Source organism: Octodon degus, unplaced genomic scaffold (assembly GCF_000260255.1).
Source record: "Octodon degus isolate 3935 unplaced genomic scaffold, OctDeg1.0 scaffold00054, whole genome shotgun sequence".
Taxonomy (NCBI): domain Eukaryota; kingdom Metazoa; phylum Chordata; class Mammalia; order Rodentia; family Octodontidae; genus Octodon; species Octodon degus.
This window is the reverse complement of record NW_004524630.1, coordinates 1,017,774-1,039,783: the sequence shown is the minus strand read 5'-3', so window position 1 is coordinate 1,039,783 and position 22,010 is coordinate 1,017,774. Positions and strand designations below refer to the sequence as shown.

Below are 22,010 nucleotides of genomic sequence, written 5' to 3'. Positions count from 1 at the left end.
GCTGCGTATGTTACAGGGTCATAATAAGCCTCTCTTCTGGAGGGTTAACAACCTAAGTTTGTGGATCAAAAATTGGAGAAAAGGAAGGGCTGCAAGGTCATCCCTAGCCTTTCAAGGTCAGTGAAGACTCAGGACATAGGGGAACTTGTACTGTATCGTCATGTAACTCAGTTGTGCCCCAAATTTTCTGATCAAGGAGATTATGGAGCCACAGAGGAATGCGATTGATGATGTAGAGTGTGCCTGGGGAGAGTCACATGGAGAGAAAACTTTCTCTCAGGCTTTCACTGAGAGCAAATTGGTCAAGTAATGGCTGTGACTCATCCACATGGGTGACACCGACGAAGGATCTACAAAGTACCGTACAGGGTTACAGGATAAATCCTGAGGGTACTTGACTGACTTATCAGATACAAAAGTTTATATCATCTATAAAATGTAAAGCCATATTAATATGCTGAGCTGTGAAAGGCTCAAGTCAACGACTTCTGTGGATAACCCACTACTATTGTGGACTGCTGGACTGTATTAGACTGTTTTGCTGAATTCACGCACCTATAGTATTTAGATGCCAGTGGAATACCCATCTCGGACAGGACTAAACTAAAAAAGGGGATACAAAGGAAGGGCCATTTTGTATCTGTATATACAGAATAGTTAGGATAGATGTACAGCTACTTTCGCTTAATTCAATGAGAAGAAAGATTTGTAGTAATAGTGTTTGGACAGGATATCCTGCCTGCTTCTTGTACTATGGATACCCACTAAGAAGATAACAATGCACAATGTATCAATTATTGAAACTGTCCTGCTAATCAGCTTTGAAACTGTCTCACTGATATTTGTTTCTCAATTAAAAAAAAAACAACAACAGGAAAGAGGACCAGTGTAGCTTTGGAGAGGATGAACCAAGAGCAGAGAGGGGAAGGAGTTAGCGAGTGGGAAGTCGTGTGCAGAGAAACGAGGCCTGAGCGCGGGCTCGGCAGTGGGTGGCACTCGGGCACAAGCACACAGGCACGTCTGGGGGGCAGCAGCCGAACTTTTCTTGCTGGTTGAACAGCAACACCAAACCATGACATTGGGCTCACCTGGGATTTCTAGACTGATTGGAAAGTAAGGCCAAAGCCACTAAATGAACTACACACAGGAGAAGGAATGGAGTCGACACAGATGAGATGACCCTATTTAAAAGGCCACCAGACTACACATTTGCATTGGATAAATGACATGGGACATGAAAGCATCTCATTAAAGCTATTTACCCCTGTCTTTCTATACACATAAATCAGCTCAAAACAGACCAAACATTTAAATGTAAAATCTGAATTATGAATTGCTAGAAGGAAAATAAGGGAAACACTTCAGGACATTGGCAAAGGCAAAGAATTTCTTAAAGTAAGACTGCAAAAGCTGAAACAAAAGTAAATTAGACAAATGGGACTGTCTCAAGCTAAAAATATTCTGCACAAGACAGAAAGCAATCAACAAACTGATCAGACCACTTGCAGAATGGGGAAAAGTATTTTAAAGCTATTCATTAGACAAAAAATTTGTATCCAAAATATTTAATGCAAGCAAGTCAGCATTAATCAAAATCTGAACTTAAGATCAGCAAAGCCTGAGAGTATGGCTCAGTGGTACAGAATAGGCACAGCATGCACAGGGCCCTGGCACTGGCCAATCAAGAAATTAATAAATAACAAATAAACTGAATGGATATTGCTCAAAAGAAGATGCCAATATCCACTAAGAGTATGAAGCAATACTTAACATTACCAGTCAGAGAAATGCAAATTAAAAGAAGATACTGTCTGACTCCAGTTAGAGTGGAGATCATAGGCCGAGGAGATAGCTCAGCGGCATGAGCGCCCACCTAGCAAGCACAAAGCCCCGAGTGTGATCCATGGTGCATGCTCCAAAAAAGAATGATGATCGCTAAAAAGATGAAAAGCAATGAGTGTTTGTGCTGATATGGAGAAGGAGGACTCCGTTATGCTTCTGATGGAAGTATAACTTGCACAGGCACCACGAGGAGCAGTGTGGGCTCTTACTTGGTTATTCTCTCTTTCCTGAGGTGCAACACACAAAACTCGAAATTGAAAGGAGGGGGCTGTGGCTTGGGCCCAAGCTCTCAGTCCACAGCTGTCCAGCTCCACGGCAAGCAGGCGCGGCGGCAGGCCTGGCCTTGTAGAGGGGCTGCTGTCTCGGGAGCCAGGAAGAAGCCCCGCCCGGCTGTGCCCCCAAGCAACCCGCGCCCCGCCCCGAACAAGCCCCACCTCCTACCCGGGTCATCTAAAGCACGCTCCAGTTCTCCTCCAAAAGCACCAGCTATGAGAGAACGGGGCCCTGGGGGTTATCTAGATATAAACCTCTGCAGATGTCCCTCAAAAACTAAAAATAAAGCTACCATATGTTCCAGCAATTCCATTAGTACATATATACATCCAAAGAAAATTAACTGGTTATTTTTTATTTTAAAGAGAAAAAACCAACAACAAACATGATACAGAATTTCAAAGCAAGATGATAGGAGATTAACAATGGTTATTATACTGCATACTGTTATCTTCAAAATAATTGCTCACATTACCAGATATAGGCATGCAAAATCAATCAAACATAAGCACAAACTGTTCCTTTCAATGAATAGAAATTAGTAGCTCAATTATCTTAGCTATATTGAGTATGCATGTAAATATTTTTTCTTCCTTTTTTCTCATTTTCTCCATCCTAGTTCTTCTTTCCATTTCAGCAATTTCTTTCGCTTTCACAAGAGCTATTGTAATTTTTGGATTATTAACTCTTTCAACTTCTTACACTAGGGGGACAATATGATGTTTACACAATTGAACCTGATTTCATTTGTGAGAATAGTCTCTAGTTGCACCCATTTACTAATAAAAGCCTTGAATTTTTCTTTCTTTACAGCTGAGTAGTACTCCATTGCATAAAAACTCCACATCTTCTTTATCCATTCTTTGTTTTATAAGCATTGGGCTGCTTCCAAGATTTAGCTATGACAAGTTACGCTATTATAAATGTAGGTGCACATGTAGAGCTACGATATGATGTTTTCAATTCTTCTGGAAAAGTATCCAGAAAGGAAATAGCTGGATTGAATGGGAACTCTAGTCTTAGCATTTTGAAGAATCCTCACACTGATTGTACCAGTCTACCCTCCCAAAAACAGTGGAGAAGGGTACCTTTTTCCCCACAGCCCCTTCAGCATTTGTTATTGGTTTATTTCTTAATGATAACCATTCTTTCTGGGGTGGGATGGAAGCTCACTGTTTTAATTTTCATCTCTTGAATGACAAATTACATTAAACAGGTTTATATTTATTTGCCATGTGCATTCCTTCATGTGAGGAGCCCGTATTCGTCTCAGTTGTTCACTCATGGATTGGGTCTCTGAATTTTTGGACCTGATTTTTAAAAATGCTTTATATGTTCTAGATACAAGTCCTTTGTCTGAGGGACAGTTGGCTATAAATTCTCCCCACTCTGTGAGTTGTCTTTTTACTCTACTGGTAATTTCTTTTGATGTGCAAAGATTTTTAATAAGATAAGACCCAGTTTCTGATTCTTTGAACTATTTCCCATGTAGTGTGGATTTCATTCATGAAATCTCTGCTTACTCCTATGTCTTCAAGATTTCTACTTACTTTCTCCTCCAGTGGATTTAGTGTTTTTGTTTTAATATTTAGATCTTGCATCCATTTGACTTTAGTTTAGTGCATGTTGATATACATGGGTTGAGTTTTAGTCTTTGGCATGCAGAAAGCCAGTTTTCCTACCACCACTTATTAAAGAGTGAATAAATGTTCTTCAGTGAACATGTTTGACCCTTTTGTCAAAGATAAGGTGGCTGAGTGTGTTTGTAGTTGTGTCTGCATTTTCTAATCTGTTCCACTGGTCCTTAGGTCTGTCTTTTCTGCCGGTTGCTGATTTTATAACAGTAGCTTTGTAATACAATTTCAAGTGAAAGAGTGTGCTGTCTCCTGCCCTGCCTTTGTTGCCCTGGATTGCTTTTGCTATTCCAGGTCTCTTCTGGCTCCAAATAAATTTTAGGGATGTTTTCTCTAGATCTGTGAGTTATGTTGGTGGTATTTTGATCAGGATTACATTCAATCTGTATAACAATTTTGGGACCGTGGCCATTTTCACTATTTTAGTTTTTCCTATCCATTAGCAAGGAATATCTTTCCATTTTCTGAAATCCTCTTTGATCTCAGTACTTGGAAAGAAGAAATCAAAGATCAGTCCTCAGATCTTTTACTTCCTTTGTTGGATTGATTCCTAAGTATTTCATGTTTTTGTATGCTATTGGATGCTATGGTATGGTTTCCCTAATTTCTCTGTCAGTGAGTTTCTTGTCTGTGTACAGAATGCTATATTTTTGAGTGTTGATTTTTGTATCCTGTTAAACTCCTGAATTTGAATATTAACTTTAGAATTATTTTGGTGGAGTTTTTGAGGTCTTCTATGCAGATTATCATGTCATCTGTGAATAATGATAGTTTTGCTTCTTCTTTTCCTATCTTTATTTCTATTATTTTCTCTCTCTTTTCTAATTACTCTACACATTTCCAGAACTATATTGGAAAGGCATGGTGGTAATGACATCCTTGTCTTACTCCTGATTTTAGATTGGAAGCTTTCAGTTTTTGTCCATTTAGTATGCTGTTGATTGTTGGTTTGTCATAAATGGCTTTTATCAGACTGAGGTAAAGACCATCTATTTTGATTTTTCACAGTTTTCAAAATCATGAATATGTGTTGGACATTGTTAAACTTTTTTCTGAGATGAACATATGACTTTTGTCTTTGGATCTGTGTATGTAGTGAATAACATTTACTGATTTGCATATATTGAACCATCCCTGCATTCCTAGGATGAATCCCACTTGATCGTGATGTATAATCTTCTTGATGATTTGCTGCATTGTTCGCTAGGATTTTATTAAGGATTTTTGCATTTATGTTCATTAGTGAAATTGGCCAATTGTTCTCTTTTATGGCTGTTCTTTATCTGGTCTTGATATCATGATAATGCTTGCCACCAGGAAAAAAGTGCTTCACTTTCAATTTCATCAAAGGGTTTTAGAAGAAATGGCTTTAAATCTTTTCTAAATTTCCTGTAGAATTCAGCTGTGAATCCATCAGAACCTGGTATTTTCTTTGTCAGTAACTTTTTAATTACATTTTCAATTTCATTGACTAATATTATGGCATTCAAAATTTCTGTATCTTCTTAATTAAGCCTTGCTAATTCATATATATCTACTTGTCCATTTCTTCTATGTCTTCCATCCCGTGTGAGGAAAGATTTTCAAAGTAGGTATTGATGATCTTCCATTAGATTTCTAGCTATTTTTCTCTTTTCATTTCTTATTGCATGTATTTAAGTTTCTTCTTTCCTGTTTTGGATAAGGTTGGGTTGGGGTTTATCAACTTTGTTTATTCTTTCAAAGAACCAACTCTTTTTTTGTGGTACCAGGGATTGAACTCAGGACCTTGCACTTACCAGGCAGGCAGTAATGCTGCTGAGGTATATCTCCAGTCCTTAATTCTTTGTATTGTTTGTTCAGTCTCCAATGCACTAAGTTCTGCTCTGATCTTTATAATTTCCTCCATTCTTTGGACTTTGGCTTGACTTGCTCTTCTTTTTCTAGGAATAAAATTGTTTATTTGTGCTCCTTCTGATGTGAGAATTTACTGATATACATTTCCCTCTGAGGACTGCTTTCACCATGTCCCACAGGTTCTTATAAGTTGTATTTGCATTTTTGTTTGATTGTAAGTTGTTTTTTTTTTTTTTTAACCAGGGATTGAACTCAGGCCCTTAAGCTTGCCAGCCAAGTGCTTATTCTACTGAGCTATCTCCCCAGCCTCCAACTGTAGGTGTTATTTAATTTCTTCTGTGACCTACTGGTTGTTCAGAAGGTATTATTCAATTTCTCTTTGTTTTTGTCAATAATTTCCATACTTGTTGCACTATGATCCAATAATATACACGGGATAATTCCAATTCCTTTGCATTTAGTTAACCATATCCTATAGGCTAGCATATGGCCTATTTCAGAAAACATTCCACATGCAGCTTGGAATACTGTGTATTCCGATGTGGTTGGGTGGAACTCAATAAAGGTCTATTAAGTCCATTTGTTCACAAGTTTGTTTCAGTTCTGCTATTTCTTTCCTGATTTTTCATCTAGTTCATCTCTCTCTTTGTGACAAGGTGTTAAGGTCCCCCATTATAGCTTTGTTATTGCTTCTTTGATTTTTCATGTGCATTAATATTTGTCTTATACAACTGTGAGCTCCATATTTGGTGTATACATATTTATGATTGTTATCTCTTCCTCTTGCAGTTTTCCCCTAACAAGTATGTAGTGACTTTATCTTTTTTGATAATTTTTGGTTTGAACTTCCTATTGTCTGCAAAATGAATAGCTACTCCTGTGGTTTTTTTTTTTTTTTTTTTTTTTTTTTTTTTTTTTTTTTTTTTTTTTTTTTTTCTTTTTTTTGAGTGGAGAAGGTCCTGGTCATATGAAAGATTATTTTCCATCCTTTAACTTTTGGTCCACAAATTTCTTCTTGCATTAAATGTGCTTCTTGTATACAACATACTGTTGCATTGTGTTTCTTGATCCATTCTGCCAGTCTGCTTCTTTTGATTGGTGAATTGAGGTCATTTACATTGATGGTTCTCACTGATATATATTGGCTTATCTTTGTCATGTTATTTTCCTACTGTAGGTTCCCTACTTTTCCTCTCTGTTTAATTTCTTGCCATGCTCAGTAATTTATTTCTGTTGCTGTTCTTGGAAGTGTAGTTATTCAGATCTCTTTCTAGAATATCTTTCAGTACACTTTGTAGGGCTGGTTTGGTGCTTATGAGTTTCTTCAGTTGCTCTTCATCTTGGAAACATCTTATTACTCCATTAATTTTGAAAGATAGCTTTACAGGGTACATCAATCTGGGTTTGAAGTTGCTTTCTTTAAGGACTTGAAATGCCTCACTCCAAGGTCTTCTTGATGATGCTTTGTGTTAGACATTTGCCATGATTCTTGTGTGCTTTCCTTTATAAGTGATCTATTTCTTTCCTCTGATTTTAATTTTTTAAAATTTATTGATTTGGTACAGGGTCTCACTACACAGCGCAGGCTCATAGTGCTCCTCCTTCTCAGGCTCCCCAGCACTGGGATTGCAGGTGTGCACCACCAGGCCCGGTTCTGGTGGCCAGGATAGCATGCCTGCGGCTCTAGGGCTGGCACAGCATGTGGTACCAGCAATCAAACTCAGGTCCTTGCACTCGTCAGGCAGGTGCTTAGACTGCTGAACTCCCTCTCCAGCCCTCTAACTGCTTTTAATATCCTGTTCTTTTGTTGATTTTCTGCAATCTTAATTATTACATTTGGGCACAGATTTATTTTAGTTACGGCTAATTGTAGTTTTACATGCTTCACTTGTCTGCATGTCGGATTCTCCTCCCATGCATGGGAGATTTTCTACTATTACTTCTACAAATAGTCTTTTTATGTTGTTTGCACTGACTCCTGTTTTTTCACTAACACCTCTCAATTTTGTATTGTTTCTCTTTGTATCATCTCATAGCTATTGAATTGCCATTTCCTGGTTCCATGTGGTTGATGATCTTCCATCAGATCTATATCAAGATCTTCTTTTTTGTGTTCACGAGCTGCAATCCTGTTTTCAAGTTCTGAAACTCTGTTGCCAGTTTTTTTCAAGTGGTTTTGCAAAATTTAATGAAATGTTTTAGATTTCCTGGATACCTCTTTTAATCTGTTTATGCATTCTAATTCTGTCCTATTTGTTCTGTCAAGATTTCCATCATTTTTCTTGCTCCTCTACTTTTTTTAATCTGTCTTCTTTAGATATGCTGAGCAATTCTTTCGTTATGGTTGTCATTTCTTTTTCTTTAACTTGACATTATTTCTGAACTGATTTCCTTTTTAGCATCATGGAATTATTTCTTTACTTCAGTTGCTATCATTTCAGAAATTTCACATGTGTGACTTCCAAATTCTATTATATTGATGTCTCCTGGACTTGTTACAGGTGGGCTGGTGGCCTGAGGTTGCATTTGCTCTCCTTCATCTTGACATTTTCTATTTGAAAAAGAAAAGTTTATTTTCCTTTGTTTCTGTGGTAATCTTTGTGAATTTGGGTAGTACAAAGCCACATAGGTCATCACTAGTCTCCACACCTCTCTAGGAAAAGTCTTTTCTTCAGGGATATCTCCTGCATGTAGGGGGCTCTTGGTTTTTGTCTGTCCCAAGATCCTACTATTATGATTTGGGTCTGGAAGCCCCCTAAAGCCTCATGTGGGCATGGGGCATGCTTCTAGAGTTTGTGATTAATTCACGATTCAATGTTGAGGTTACGCGTGTGAGCGCTACACCTGCGCTGGGGCGGACAGCCTGAGCACAATGCGAGGAAAGGAGAGAGTCCTGCTCTCTGCTCCTCCCTTTGCTCTTGCTGTTTGTTGTTTTCCACCACCATGAACTGCTGCCCTCTGCCATGTGCCACTCTGCCTTGGAGCCAGCTAATTATGGACTGAAACCTCCACAAACTGAGCTAAATAAAGCTTTACTTCCTTAATTTTTGGTGTCAAATATTTTGTCCCAGCAAGGAGAGGAAAGTAACTAAGACACTTACCTTCCCACTTGATTGAGGGTGGAGCGTTGGCATTGGTTTGGCTCAATTGCCAGTCGTTCAGTGCAAGGCTATGGCGATGTTATTACCCCAGAGCTCCCCAATATTGTTACAGCAGGCAAGACAACTGATTAGAACATGTATGACATCCTAGCTACAGTAGTACAATTATCAATAATGATAGCATGACGCATAATTTAGAAATTAACAAACTGTGGCCAATGTTGATTTTTGTACTTTACACCATAGGAGCAAAGTCTATAGTTCTAAAACAAAACCAAAATTAGGAGTCAATTAGGAGTTTGTACTCAGTGTTTCCTGTTGGAAGAGTGGATTTATCCTGTGGTGTGGACATTTATGGTAGATGGTGCGTAAGACAAAGGACAAAGATAACTGGGAAGGAGGTGGAAGCACAGCTATAGGACAAAGGACGGTCATGCAAGGTTTGAGAAACTAGAGAAGGGGTAGGAAAGAAAGAATGAAGGAGTAGTACAGGGATTATCTGAACTTGGTCTCTGGGTTTGTGGGGAAAGACTTGAATAAGAAAAATCCGAGAGAAAAAAAAGAGGTGACAGAAAAAAAGAGAAAAACAGAGATAAAGTGAGATAAAATAAATTTATGTTAATAAAAGGGGGCATAGTCCCACTCACCTGCTTCTATTCTGTGTCTTTGTCCCTAAGCACCACACTGGTTCACTGAACTCACTACCTGTTGGCTCCTAGTTCAGACTGCTCCTCGTGCTAGCCTCCCTGTCTAGCATGGACGTCCTAGTCCAGGTCCCACTGTGTGGCTTCACCCCAGTACCCTGGTCCTGAGGTGCAAGGGGGTGGGCCACGCACCTGGGCTCCTCTGGACGAGCCGGTTGCTGAATCCTGGGCATTGCCATGCTTCTGCCCATTCTGCACGAACTCCGTATTCCAGAGAGGCGCTGCACGCCTGTTTATCAGAGTATTCTAGTGCAGGTTATCACAGCTCAGATGCTTAACTAGCCTGGTCATCCACTCGCCAAGGAATTGACAATATATCACATATTGACACAATTGAGTATCATTTAGCCATTCAAAAAATAGAATCCCTTCCACTGAGCACCATGAGTGGACTGGGGGACATTATTTATGTAAAGCAAGGAGACAGACACCATAAATGTGGAAACTGAAAAAGCTGACCTGACAGAAGTGGAGGGTAAAATAGTGCTACAGAGGCTGGGAAGGGAAGGAGAAGAGAAAGTGATAGAGGCCAGGACGTAGGCACAAAACTACAGCTAGGCCAAAGGACTCAGTTCTGATGTTCTGTAGCTAGCAACAATTTTCTGAATATTTAAGAACAGCTAGGAGAAAGAATTATAAATGGTCCAAACACAAAACTCATAAGTGTTTGAGCTTGATAGACACATTCCTGCCCTAACACAATCATTACACTTCACGTACATAATTGGAACATCACGGGCACACCATGAACATGTACAATGATTACATGTTGAAAATTTTTTAAAAGAAAATATTTTTATTAACTCTAGGCCAAGAGGCAAGAAACCCTCAATAAGGCAGAACAAAGAGATCAGGGAGATGCTGAGAAAAAGGCGAATAGGCCTGACTTCTTTTCTTACTTTTTCTCCCTTTTCACTCTGAAAACCTTTGCTCCATCTCTGTCGCACCCTAGTCTTCTCCAAGCTTCCTGCTCCCTGCCCCTCACCAGGGAAGGTCCAGAAATCACTTCTGCTGGACCCGGGATTATGATGGCTGATTCAGGGCAAATCCACACATGCTCCAATTTCCTATAAAGGGAACTTGTAAATTGAGAGAGGCCGTAATTTTTATTTCATTGAGCACATGCAGAATGTCACAGCAATTTAATTTGTCACTAAGCGAAATGACATGTTTTGCTTGCTAAATTTGTAACAACTACTTTAAACAATGATATCATAGAACTTTAAGGAGTTTTTAATTTAATGTAACAGAATCATATGTAAATACTGAAATATTTACTGATGAAAAGTTCTTCACACAGGATAAGTTCGTAATTCTGAACATCTTTATACTAGTGATGAAGTACTGATGTGCTGACTGATCTGTAAGCACCAGGAAACGGCGTTTCATAACAACGTAATATACATGGAAATGTAATATGTGTACAAATGCTAGAAGGTGATGGCAGTAAGTTTTTCAAGTGAAAGAACTAAATTATCAGAGAAATAGCACTAAAGTGGCAGCATATTACAGTTTATAAAAGGAGGAGGCGCAGTGGACTGCATGTTTGCGGCTTGCTAACACTCACAGTTTTGAACCCCCGACCTTCAACAGGATGGAGTGGAGGAAAAGCCCCGGGAGGCAATCAGCTGGGCTAACGGAGCCGCGAGGCTTGAACTCCACACCGCACGCAGAGACTAGGCAGGTGGTCACTGTAAGTCACTGTAAGTCAGGAAGAGGGTCCTCCCCCGAAACTCACTTGCCTCAGACTTCATTCTTGGGCACCTCGCTCTCCAGAGCGCTAAGAAATACGCACGTGTTGTGGAAGGCACCCAGTCGGGTATTATGGTTGAAGGAGAACAAATTAAGTAGGACACAACGGAAGGAAAAGCCCAGTTCAGAGCGACCTGGCGAAAACGCAGGTCAGGTTGTGGTCGGGTGCTGTTGCTTTTGCCGGAATCCCTCCCAGGCCTTCCCACCCCATGCAGAGCAAAGGCCCAACCCTTTCCTCTCCCTGTGCCACCGGCCCGAAGTAGGTACGGAGAACAGCTCAGTCCCACTTCTGCTCACTGCTTTGAGTATTTGCCTATGTATCAAATACCTACAGTAGGCTAATACAAATAGTGAGAAATGCTGAAATTCTGGGGCTTATATTCCTGTACAGAAACATCTTTTATGTAAATTCACGAAACCTCTTGAATTCCTTCGCTTCCACGTAGACGCTTTATTTCCTGTTTTTCCCATCTGTTGAGGTCCTTGAACTGCATGACTGCTGACTGTGGACGCAGAGGCTGTCTTTGTGTCCATTTGCAAATGCATTCTAGGCATCCCGCACACAGGTTGTCGCACCTTCGAAACCATTCAAAAGCAAGCTGGAGAGAAAGTACCTGACTGCAGGCGTCCCCGAGCCCTAGCAGGCCCCAGCGGAGCAGTCCTCCCAGCCCCAGCAACTGACTCCTTGCGCGGTCCCCACCCCCAAGCGCCGCCCAGCAGCCCACAGTGAGTCACACTGAGCGCCACCAGGTCGTCCACCCGGCTCAGAGGGTGCCGGCGGAGCCCAGAGGAAGAGGGCGGAGGGAAGGCTCAGCTTTTCCCAACGATGCTTCTTGCTTTGCTCCTTTTTTTGCCGTTTTAATTGGAACCAATAAAGCTACGAGCCTCGCACCGGGCGGGTGACTTCGGCAGCCTGCAGCCAGCAGGCCATTCACAGCTCCGCAAGTGACCCTAATAAACTTAGTCGCTCAACAGGCTATATTTATCTGACTCCTTGTTTGTTTAGCCGGGATTCTCTAAATCCAGAGGCTGACATTTCTTTTATGTCTTTCCAAGAAATTTGTACCACGACTCTGCTGGAATAATCCAGAGACACTATCAGAAGGATTTTCTCACAATCATTTTGTCCAGTACTATCTCTTTATAGAGCTCTGTTCTGATTTAAAAAATAAGTCAATAACAATTGAAACCTCTTGATATTTACAGTCTTTGCAAGCATAAATCCCTGAAGAGAAAGCTACACACACATGCACACACATATGCACATATACACACACTCACATACACACACACACACACACACACATTTTAATGAGACCTTTCACTTCAGAGTCCAAAGAACATCTGGTTCATTTGGAAGCATAAATCATAGTCTCGAGAATGGAGAGCGGCTAAAACTCAAGAGAATTCAATGTAGTGGAAAGTATATTCAGCATTATTGGAAATGTGTTTTATTGCACAAGAGTGAAGCTTTATTACCCAGTCGTGAAGAATAGCAATATAGCTTTCTCACTTTCTTTCATAAATAAATCATATTAACAATAGCTATGTAAAGCATCAGCAAGGTACAGTATAATTTTTAAGTCACATTGTGAATGGTGACCAGAAACATTACTAAATCAATAAAATATATATTCAAAACCCCTAATAAATTTTCTTATAGTTACTTGGGGTCTGTGAGGAGTTTCCATCTTACTGACCTGAATTTAATGACTCTTCAGCATATTTTATGAACATCTGTTAAAAATAAAAGCTTTATATAGATTATTAAGTATATGCTATATTCGCACCATCAAGTTAGAGGCATATGCAAATAAGGAGATTTAACAAAGAATAAAAGCTTTCTGTGTATGCTTTCATGACTTGAACTTAATAGGGCATAAATATTTTTAATCTAGAAATCTATTCCTCAAGGATAAGTTCTCCGAGCATAAATAAAAATGATTCATAATTCTGTGTTAGAAAGAACAAGCTGTCAGGGCCAACAAGATAACTCAGGAATGAGCACCTGCTTAAGTCAGTGTAGGGACTGGCGTTCCGTCCCACATGCCACGCCGACCCTGCTCCAGGCGTGCTGAGCCGGCCACCAAGGCCAGGCGTGGCAGTACGCGCCTGTAATCCCAGCGCTAGGGAGGTTGAAAACAGGAGGATCACTACGAGTCCAAGCTGTATAGTGAGATCCTGTACTAAATACATAAAAAGGAAAAAAAAAAGGAAGACCAAGCTATCATCCAGCAATAGGGCAATTAACTGTTTCCTATGAAAAAGAGATTTTATGACAAAATATAATAAAAATATTCCAGTATTTAAAGCAAATATTCTGACTACAGTCTTATCTGGGTGTGTGTGTGTGTGTGTGTGTGTGTGTGTGTGTGTGTGTGAATTTTAGGAAGATGGCTGCAATTTTAGAGGCCTGTGGGGAGTCCAGTTCCCAGACTCCGGCCTCTGAGTGCCTCTCTCTGCCTAGCTCTGGAAGCACCATCTACATCTTCTTCACCTCTAACAAGCCCATTCACTACTTCTAGAAAGTGTAACACAAGGCATTTGCAGAAATAGGATGTAAATCATAGACGATGTTTCTCCAATAATTCTAAACTCAAGTAAGAATAATCTCTTAAAGGCAACACCAGGCCAGGGAGATGACTCGGTAGAATAAGCGCTTCCCTGGCAAGCACAATGGCCTGAGTTCAATCACCAGTTCCTCTGGAAAAAAAAAAAAAAAGGCAACGCCAAATTATAAAGATGGGATTACCTGGAAAAAATGTGCTGAGCACCGCAGATATAAATAATCCTGGGGGAAGCGACCTCTTCCGTGACTCCCCTCACCAGCCCCTCTCAGCTGCTGATTATCAGCCGGCTCCTCATTTAGCTACTGTCAGGGGAGGAGCCAACAAGGGACGATGACTTTCATGGAGAGAAGTGGCGGCCTGACGCCACAGCGTCCGTCACCCGTCATCTCCCTAGAGCTGGTCCTTGCTCTGCCCTGTGCCCTCTGCCCGTTTGGCAGAAGGGCCGTCCGCAGAGAGATGGACACCAAGCCCACGCTTTCCCTTGGTGGAATGGGCCTGCTGTCTGACCAGGATTTGCAGCGCTGCGTTTTCATAATGGAGAAACACTCGAGGGAAGCTGTAAACACTCGCAGGCCTGCTCATCTGCCGGAGAAGGACTAACATGTCTTGCAGACCACCTGTCAGGCTTGTCACAAGAGGGCTGCGAGCACCGTTGGCTCATGATCCCCAGCTTCCTAGTTGATGTTCCCAGAGAGGGCACCAAAAAGTGCACCAAAGCGCACGCGAACACCATGAAGTGAGCTTGGCAGATGGACGCTGGGCCGCAGCCGGATAGCGACTCACTGCACAGCGCAGCTCAGCTGGGGCGCCGCAGCCTGGCTCCCCACACTTACCGCCGAGCAGGACAGAAGGAGCGAGGGACGTCTCTGCTCACTGCCACCTCCTCTCCCTAGCCAACCCATCCCTCTTAACATTCCATTTCTATTAGCCACCAGAGGCTAAAACTGCCAAGAAAAAAATATATTCCACATCCTACAATGCAAAGAAACTTCAGGAAGAGTGCCCTGCAGCTGGGCGACACAGGAGGGAAAAGTCCCCAAGGACATGCACGTGGGGGACCCAGCCTTTCTGCGCCCCCGCTGGAGCACCCAGAGCTGCTTTGTAAGCACAGAGAAGGCGGCAGGTCAGAGAATATGTAAATCTGGTTGGTCTGAAAGAAGAGCACCGAGTAAGCGCTGTGTTAGCCACGACTCTTCTCTTGGAAATGATCGCAACCTGAAGGGTCTCAGGCTGACCAGGCAAGCGAGCTGGCCCATGAGTCTGTCCTGCAGGCGGCTGGCACAGAAGCCGCCTCAGAACTCGAGCCTTCCGAGGACAAAGCCCCCCCCCTTCCTTTCTCCATCCGCCTCCCTCCTTTCTTCCTCCATCTCTCACCCACCGGCCCCCTTCTTTTCTATGCACCTCCTTCTCCTCCCTGTGTCTGTTCCTTCATCTTTCCTTTCTACGTGCCAGTTTTATTGTAGATCCAGGCAGGTATGCTCCACACTGTCGTGGAACAAACCTTCCCACAGCCCTAGTCTCTGGTCCAAGGCTGTGACGCCAAAAAAGAAACAGGCCTTTCCCCCAGCTCCATTTCAGTCTTGACAAAGGACACGGAGGACCTCAGCTTGAGTTACACAGCCATCTCTGTGTCGGGGGGAGCGTAACATGACCAGCATGCCCCAGGCCTGGTGACCTTGGCCACGGTTGGACGGGCAAGCAGCTCTCAGGGAAGAGGAAATGCTGTCAGAGAAGGGGTGACCATGACACACACACCTCAAGGTAGCAGAGACTGCTGCGTGGGAGCTGCCTTTTCCAGGTTGATTCGCCTCCTATGGCTATAAGCATGTCTGAGAAAATCATCTCACAAGGCCCAAAGGATCAGCTGGCCACGGCTTAGTGATTCCAGCCCAGCATCAATGCGCCCCGTTGCTTTCCGGCCGTGGCCAGGCAGCTCATCTCCACAGCAGTGCTTAGCAGAGCAGACTCTCACTTCAGCCAGGAGGAAAAAGAGAAAGAATGAGGAAGAATCCAGATGTCACCACTCGCTTGGAGGCCCACCCCAGTGACCACAAGACTTCTCACAAGGCCCTACCTGCTAAAGTTTCCACCATCTTCAAATGGTCTCAAGGGGGCCTATGTCTTTAGCACAAGGGCCTTTGGGGGACATTGCAAGTCCGCAATACAGAATAGGAATGGTTTGGTTTGTTTTGTTTTACAGCTTTATTGCTCTGTCTCCCAACTATACTGATGGTATAACCAAAGTATAGTAAGTTTCACATATTCAAAAAGTACAATTTGGGCCAGCCAAATAGCTCAGCAGATTAAAGCACCTACAAGCAGGCTCAGGGGCTGGGGATTCGATCCCAGAGGCACGCTGAGACGATTGAGACTGGCGTGGTGACATGCGCCTGTAATCCCAGCTCTTGGGAGGCTGCAAACAGGTGGATCACTGCAAGTTGGATCCAGTAGTGAGACCCTAAACACTGTGTAGACCCTTCCCTAAAACACAGAATAAATAAATTAATTAATTAAATTAAATTAAAGGTACAAATTTGATGAGTTGTGACATGTGTACATGCCCTGGAAATCTTCCTTATAGTCCACACAGGGAGCACTTTTGTCCCCATAAAGTTTACCTGTGACTCTGTAATTTGTCCTTCCCTCTTCCCCTTGCATAAGAAACTTGGGCCTGTTTATTGTCCCTACAGACTTGTTGGTGTGTTCTAAAACTTTGCATACACAGGATCTTCTCAGCTCAGCTTCTTTATTCACAATAATGAATAAAAAAAAAAAACAGCTTACAAATGATGCAAGTTTTCACCAAAGTAATAAAAATTCAACTATGGCTGCCACACTGCATAATACTATCTTCAAATTAGTTGTTCAGATTACCTATATAAATGTGCAAGATCTGTTTAAAGAAAAAAAATAACAAAAAAGTTATAAGAAATTCAAAAGAGGAAAAAAAAATCAGAGTAAGAAAAAAGAAAAAAATTTTAAGCACCTTTCAAAAGCCCAGCAGAAATTGACAATACAATTATCCAAACTATACTATTTAAAATTTTTAACTTATTCAATTCTTTTCTTTGTATATTTTAAACAAAATTTTAACTGAAAAATGACTGACAGACATTTTTACATTTGTTTAGTAAAGCTTAATTTATGTACAACTTTATGCATACATACTTAAAGTATAACTTGCTATATAAATCTTATCTGGTTGAAAAATCACAAAATGAACACCTAAGTTGCCGCTACCCAGAAGACAGCATGTAATTACCAGTATCTCTTAAATCCTGTACATGTTTTCTGCCAACTGCTAATGTCATCCAAGTCCCCAAAAGTAAAATTCATTCTAATTGTAAAACCATCGAGATGGGCCTGGGAAGATAGTTCAGTGGTCTAAGCACTGGCCTGGCAAACACAAGGGCCCGAGTTCTAGCCCTGATACTGCATCCGTGCTGGTCCTGGAAATGCTGTGCCTGCCACCAAAACCGGGCGGGGTGGCGCATGCCTGTAATCCCAGCACTGGGAAGGCTGAAACAGGAGGATCACTATGAGTCCGAGCTGCACAGTGAGATCCTGTAACAAATAAATAGAACTAAAATAAATAAAAACTTAAAAAAATAAAACCATAGATAAGTTTACTCTGACGTTTCCAAAGTGTGTGTGGAGGTTTTTTCCTCCAACCTGTTATGCGTCACAAGTCAAGTTATTCCACAATTTATTTTTTTTTTCATTTTAGCCCTTCTGTTGCTTACATGGTGCTAACTTATTGTGCTTTCAATTTGCATTTTTCTGATTGTTAATGAGGCTCAGTGTATTTTGTATGCTCAGTTGCTATTTGACACACCTTCTGTGAACGTCTGCTCGGTTTGCCCACCTTGATTTTCATGTTCTTTAGACATTTCACACGTGAATCTTCTGTGAGTCATAAGTACTGCAAACAGTGTCTTCTCTGTGGCTTGTCACTGACAAAAAGAATGTCCTGCCTTTATTTTTGTACATAGTAGTCATTTTTAATTTCATGCTTCTTCATGGTAGCTTCATAACGAATCTTGGCGTTCAGACGCAAAAGTCCTTCAAATTTGTCCTTATTTTAAAGGTATTTTTGAATAAAATTACGGAGACATTTTATCCTTGTGTATTTTTTAAACTAAACCCCTTATAAGGTACTAAAAGGCAGGATCATCTATGTTTTGTAAGAAGCAGTCTACAAATTGTGAAATTTCACATCTATGCGATAATGTCTCTCTCTGTTCTCTTTTGTTACCTAGATTAAAATCCTTGGGGGTCCCCAAATGGAATGGGCAGCATTTCTGATGGGCTTTGGCCACACCGCCACACCCGGCAATTGCAGCGCTTTGACTTACTCTACAGACATGTAAGCCTGCTGTGACATCACAGAATCCAGGTCTCGTTTCTGATGGATGGACTTAATTACCCAGAACTAATTGCTCTCTAACTTATCCCACTAGGGCTGCACGAATCAGAGGCTGCTGAGGTATTTTGTTTCTTAAATCTACAAGGTTTTTCTTGATTCCAATGCTGCGCACTTTCTGTTTCTAGGTGACGTCACTGCTTCGCAGCTAATCCTTTGCAGAGAAGCAGAAAAGCCCATCAGCCTTTTGTGCACTCCATCTTCTAAAGTCTCATAAAAATTTGAACTTTTATCCCTTCAGTTCTCCACAAGCTGTTTCCCATTCGCTTAAACTTGCAGTCTTTCAGTGTAGCAGCAAACATGAAATAGAACAGAATGGGAAAGTCTCTTTATTAGACCCTAAAATTGATATATTTTCAAGATACATGTTTTCAGTACCATATTGATTTTTTAAAAACTCTTCAGACTATGCCGGTATTCAGCTTACAATCATCTGAATGGCGCCGGCCTCACTAATGAAGTTGTTCCCAAAGGCGCCATGACCGCGGGAAGCCTTGCGCAGAGGCGGGCAGGCCATCTGCTGCCACTGAGGCAGACACTCAGGTACAAGGTCTAACTAGACGTCTGGTCTCATCTAACACCAATATCATCTGACATTCAAGGCTTTTCTTCCCAGAATTGCACTCTATTTTCTATTGCAGCATGAGGGCTCTTGTTCTCCTTATTCTGCAGTGCGTCACCTCTACGACACAAGCTATCTGCAAGTCCTACTGGCTCTGCTCCAAAGCTACCACCTAATCCAAATCAGTCTCCTTTCAGCTTTAGGACTGCTCCTCCATGTGCTTCCTTAGACTGCCGCAAAGCTTCTGAACGGCTCCCAGCTTCCGTTCTTACCCAACCTTGCTACACCCAACCTAGCGGTGACACTTCAACCAGACCCATCTCGCAGAAACATACAGCAGGTGACACAGCCTCAGGGGTTTTCATGGCAGGTGGGAAAATGCAAATTCCCTCCACGCCTTTGCCCCTTGTCAGCTCACCCAGGGCTGCTCTTTGCCACCTAAATCCCAAGTATGCTGTCTTTCTTTCCTCCACACTCCTAATTCACCCCTGCCCCGGGACCTTTGCGGGAGCGTCCCGCCTGGAAGGCACCAGTGTCTCTCCTTCCAGGCTGCTCCGCCATTGCTCAGGTCTTGGCCCAAAAGCATCTGCACAAGGCGCACCTGGTCTGACTAAGGTCTATGCACACAATGTTGAGCCTTTTATAGCGTCCCCCTATTGACAGCAAGCCAAATCATTATTATTTGAACTTTCCATGTATCATCATTTACTTCTACTGTCCCACCGTAAGAGCAGATCGTTTCATCAGCACAGCACCCTGCCGGTTAGTTTGCTGTGTTATCCTGAGACCTTTCGGCAGAGACCAGACAAGGAAATTTTATTATACTGTATAGATTAACTGGGTGGACAAAAGAGTTTAAGAGTGGAGGAGTATACTTTCCTTGAACTGGCTCATTCTGTATTTTCTCCATCTTCCTCCTAATTCTGCCTTGCTGTTGTAAAAGCAACATTGCTTGCAATTTATGCTGATAGCTTGTCAAGTGCATCGCAGGTAAGACTCATCTTGCCTTGCGAATTCTGACCCTTTTAAACACAGTCATGGAAACAGCACCCCGTGCACAATTGTCGAGCGTCTTTAATCTTTGGTCAGTCACATCGATGTAAAGAGGCATGACTGGCTGCCTTTGCCTGGTCCCTCAAGAAGCACCAGAGACACTTCCAGTTTGACGGCCCTCCAAGTAGCAGAATACACTCCCTGGAATTTCTCTTGGATAATGTATTCTTAGGTTCTTTTCAGCATTTTGAAGGTTCTTCTTATCACTGCAAAAGAAAGCTATCCAAGTAAGGAAAAGGAATAAGAACTGGAAATGTGCAGGCATACTTGTGGTGGAGCTATTTTACTGCTTCTACATTATGCGGTTTACCCAGCATGTGGAAAAATACAGTAAGTCCTTCACTGTGCAGGCTATAGTTACAGTATCAAGTAACCTTGATGCTTATTCTTCTTTGGAAATATTCTATAATAAACATACAATATGCTGAGTTCATTTCTGAATAATTGGCCTCTATTTGTCTATGTAGGAATATATACTTTTAATTTTTATAACTCTTTCGTTTAAAAACAGTGTGTTCTGCTTTCTATTCACCTCTACCAAAAACATTTCAATCATGTGAACTTGGAAAAAATCACTTCAAATTATTGAATAATTTGTTTATGGGACTATATCAAGTAAATCAAATGTGTCCAGGAAACAAAAAGGAGGATTCTGAGTATTATTGCAGTGGATTTTCTTAAGACAGTAAACTGATGAATTTCCACTCCAGATGACATTTTTCTGCTGCAGTTCGGGAGGATTTGGTTCATCTGTACAGCACACCCAGAGTTCACAGTTCCCATGTTACGCTCTTTCGTGCAAATGAGTCCTTACACACAGTTCCCAGAAATAATTACAGTTTTCTGATTTTGTTGCTGACACTTTCAGGGAAATTCACAAAAGAAAATGTTTAGCAGCCAGGTAGCTGTGTGCGTTACCCCAGGGGATGCCCTCTGTGGTGTGGCCCGAAGAGTGACTGGCCCTTGTGGGTACAGGTGTTGTGTGACGCCCTCCCCAAAGCCAGAGACTGCAGAAGAGCAGTGTGTGAAATTTTAGATGTCAATGCTACTCCGCGCTTCAGCAGTTTTGAAATTCTTGGGACTGTCTAGCCAGTCTTTTATGATCTATAATATCAAAATGTTGACAGTAATCATTTCATTTAGTGAAAAAGGAAAAGATAAAATACAAGAGCAAAATGCAAATTTTATCTTTAAAATACATGAGGGGCCACGGAGATAGCTCAGCTGTCTACGGGTGCGCATGGACAAGAGCATGGACCTGGGTTGGATCTCCAGTACCACGTGCCATGCCGGCCTGCCCTGGATGCTCCAAGGAGACCGCCGAAACTAGGCGTGGCAGCGCACGCCGGTAATCCCAGTGCTGGGGAGGCTGAAAGAGGAAGATCACTATGAGTCCAAGCTACATAGTGAGACCCTGTACCAAATATATAAAATACATGCGATCAAAAGAGTTAAAGGATAGATACAGGACCAGAATCTAGTAAGTACTGTTTGTGGGCTAAATTATATATAGAGAGAGCCATTAAAATTTTGTATATATAGAAGATTTTACGTACGAAGTAAGAACACAATTTTGTAGTGGTATTTCATTCTCCACTCAAGACCATTACCTAGAAAGTTAAAATTAATTCTTTCACATTGCATTAATGGCAGATTATCAGCTTTTGTATTAGCAGTGTTTGGGTTATTTTAAATGTATAATAATAAGTTTTAGATATTATTGAGCCACATGAAACTTATTAAAATCTAAATTTAATGTTATCAGAAAAAATTGCGTTCTAATTTAAAGGATTTTTAGATGTTGAAGGATAGGAAAACGTTACGTAGTTCATCAACCTCTTAGTTAAATACAACGTAAGGAGTAAGCTGTGTTCTTACCTATAAATGGCCTGCTAGGTGTGTAAAGTTTCATGGAGGATGCAACGCCAAAGACAACACACGCGGTGAGGGGACGGGCGTGCGTGCGGTCTGCGTGCGCTTCAATCAGCAGAAAGACCAACTACGCGTTGCGGACGCAACTTTGCACGCGCCTGGACAGCAGGCCAGTGGCCCAGACGTACCTGGCGAGCTCAGCGGTTCTTCTATCCCTGTCCCTTTACACCTGGTGCTTGCAACTCCGCAAGTGTCACAGCTGGAGTCTAAGGGAACGCAGCCCTGGTCACAAGCTCTGGAGAGCAGAGGAGGCAGAGCCGTCAGCCTCAGGTGCTGCGAGAACGGCTGCGCCGGGCTTCCGTCCCGGGGTGCGTCCTCCCGCAGCCCC

General features: G+C 41.9%; 1 long non-coding RNA gene across 1 annotated transcript; it reads right to left on the bottom strand.

Moving 5' to 3' along the window:
- Nucleotides 1-6,948: 6,948 nt before the first annotated feature.
- Nucleotides 6,949-18,742, bottom strand: LOC111817296. The gene is made up of 3 exons (XR_002821540.1): nucleotides 18,731-18,742; nucleotides 11,562-11,572; nucleotides 6,949-7,037 (listed from the first exon to the last, which is right to left on the bottom strand). It is a non-coding gene; the product is annotated as an uncharacterized LOC111817296 (long non-coding RNA).
- Nucleotides 18,743-22,010: the final 3,268 nt, after the last annotated feature.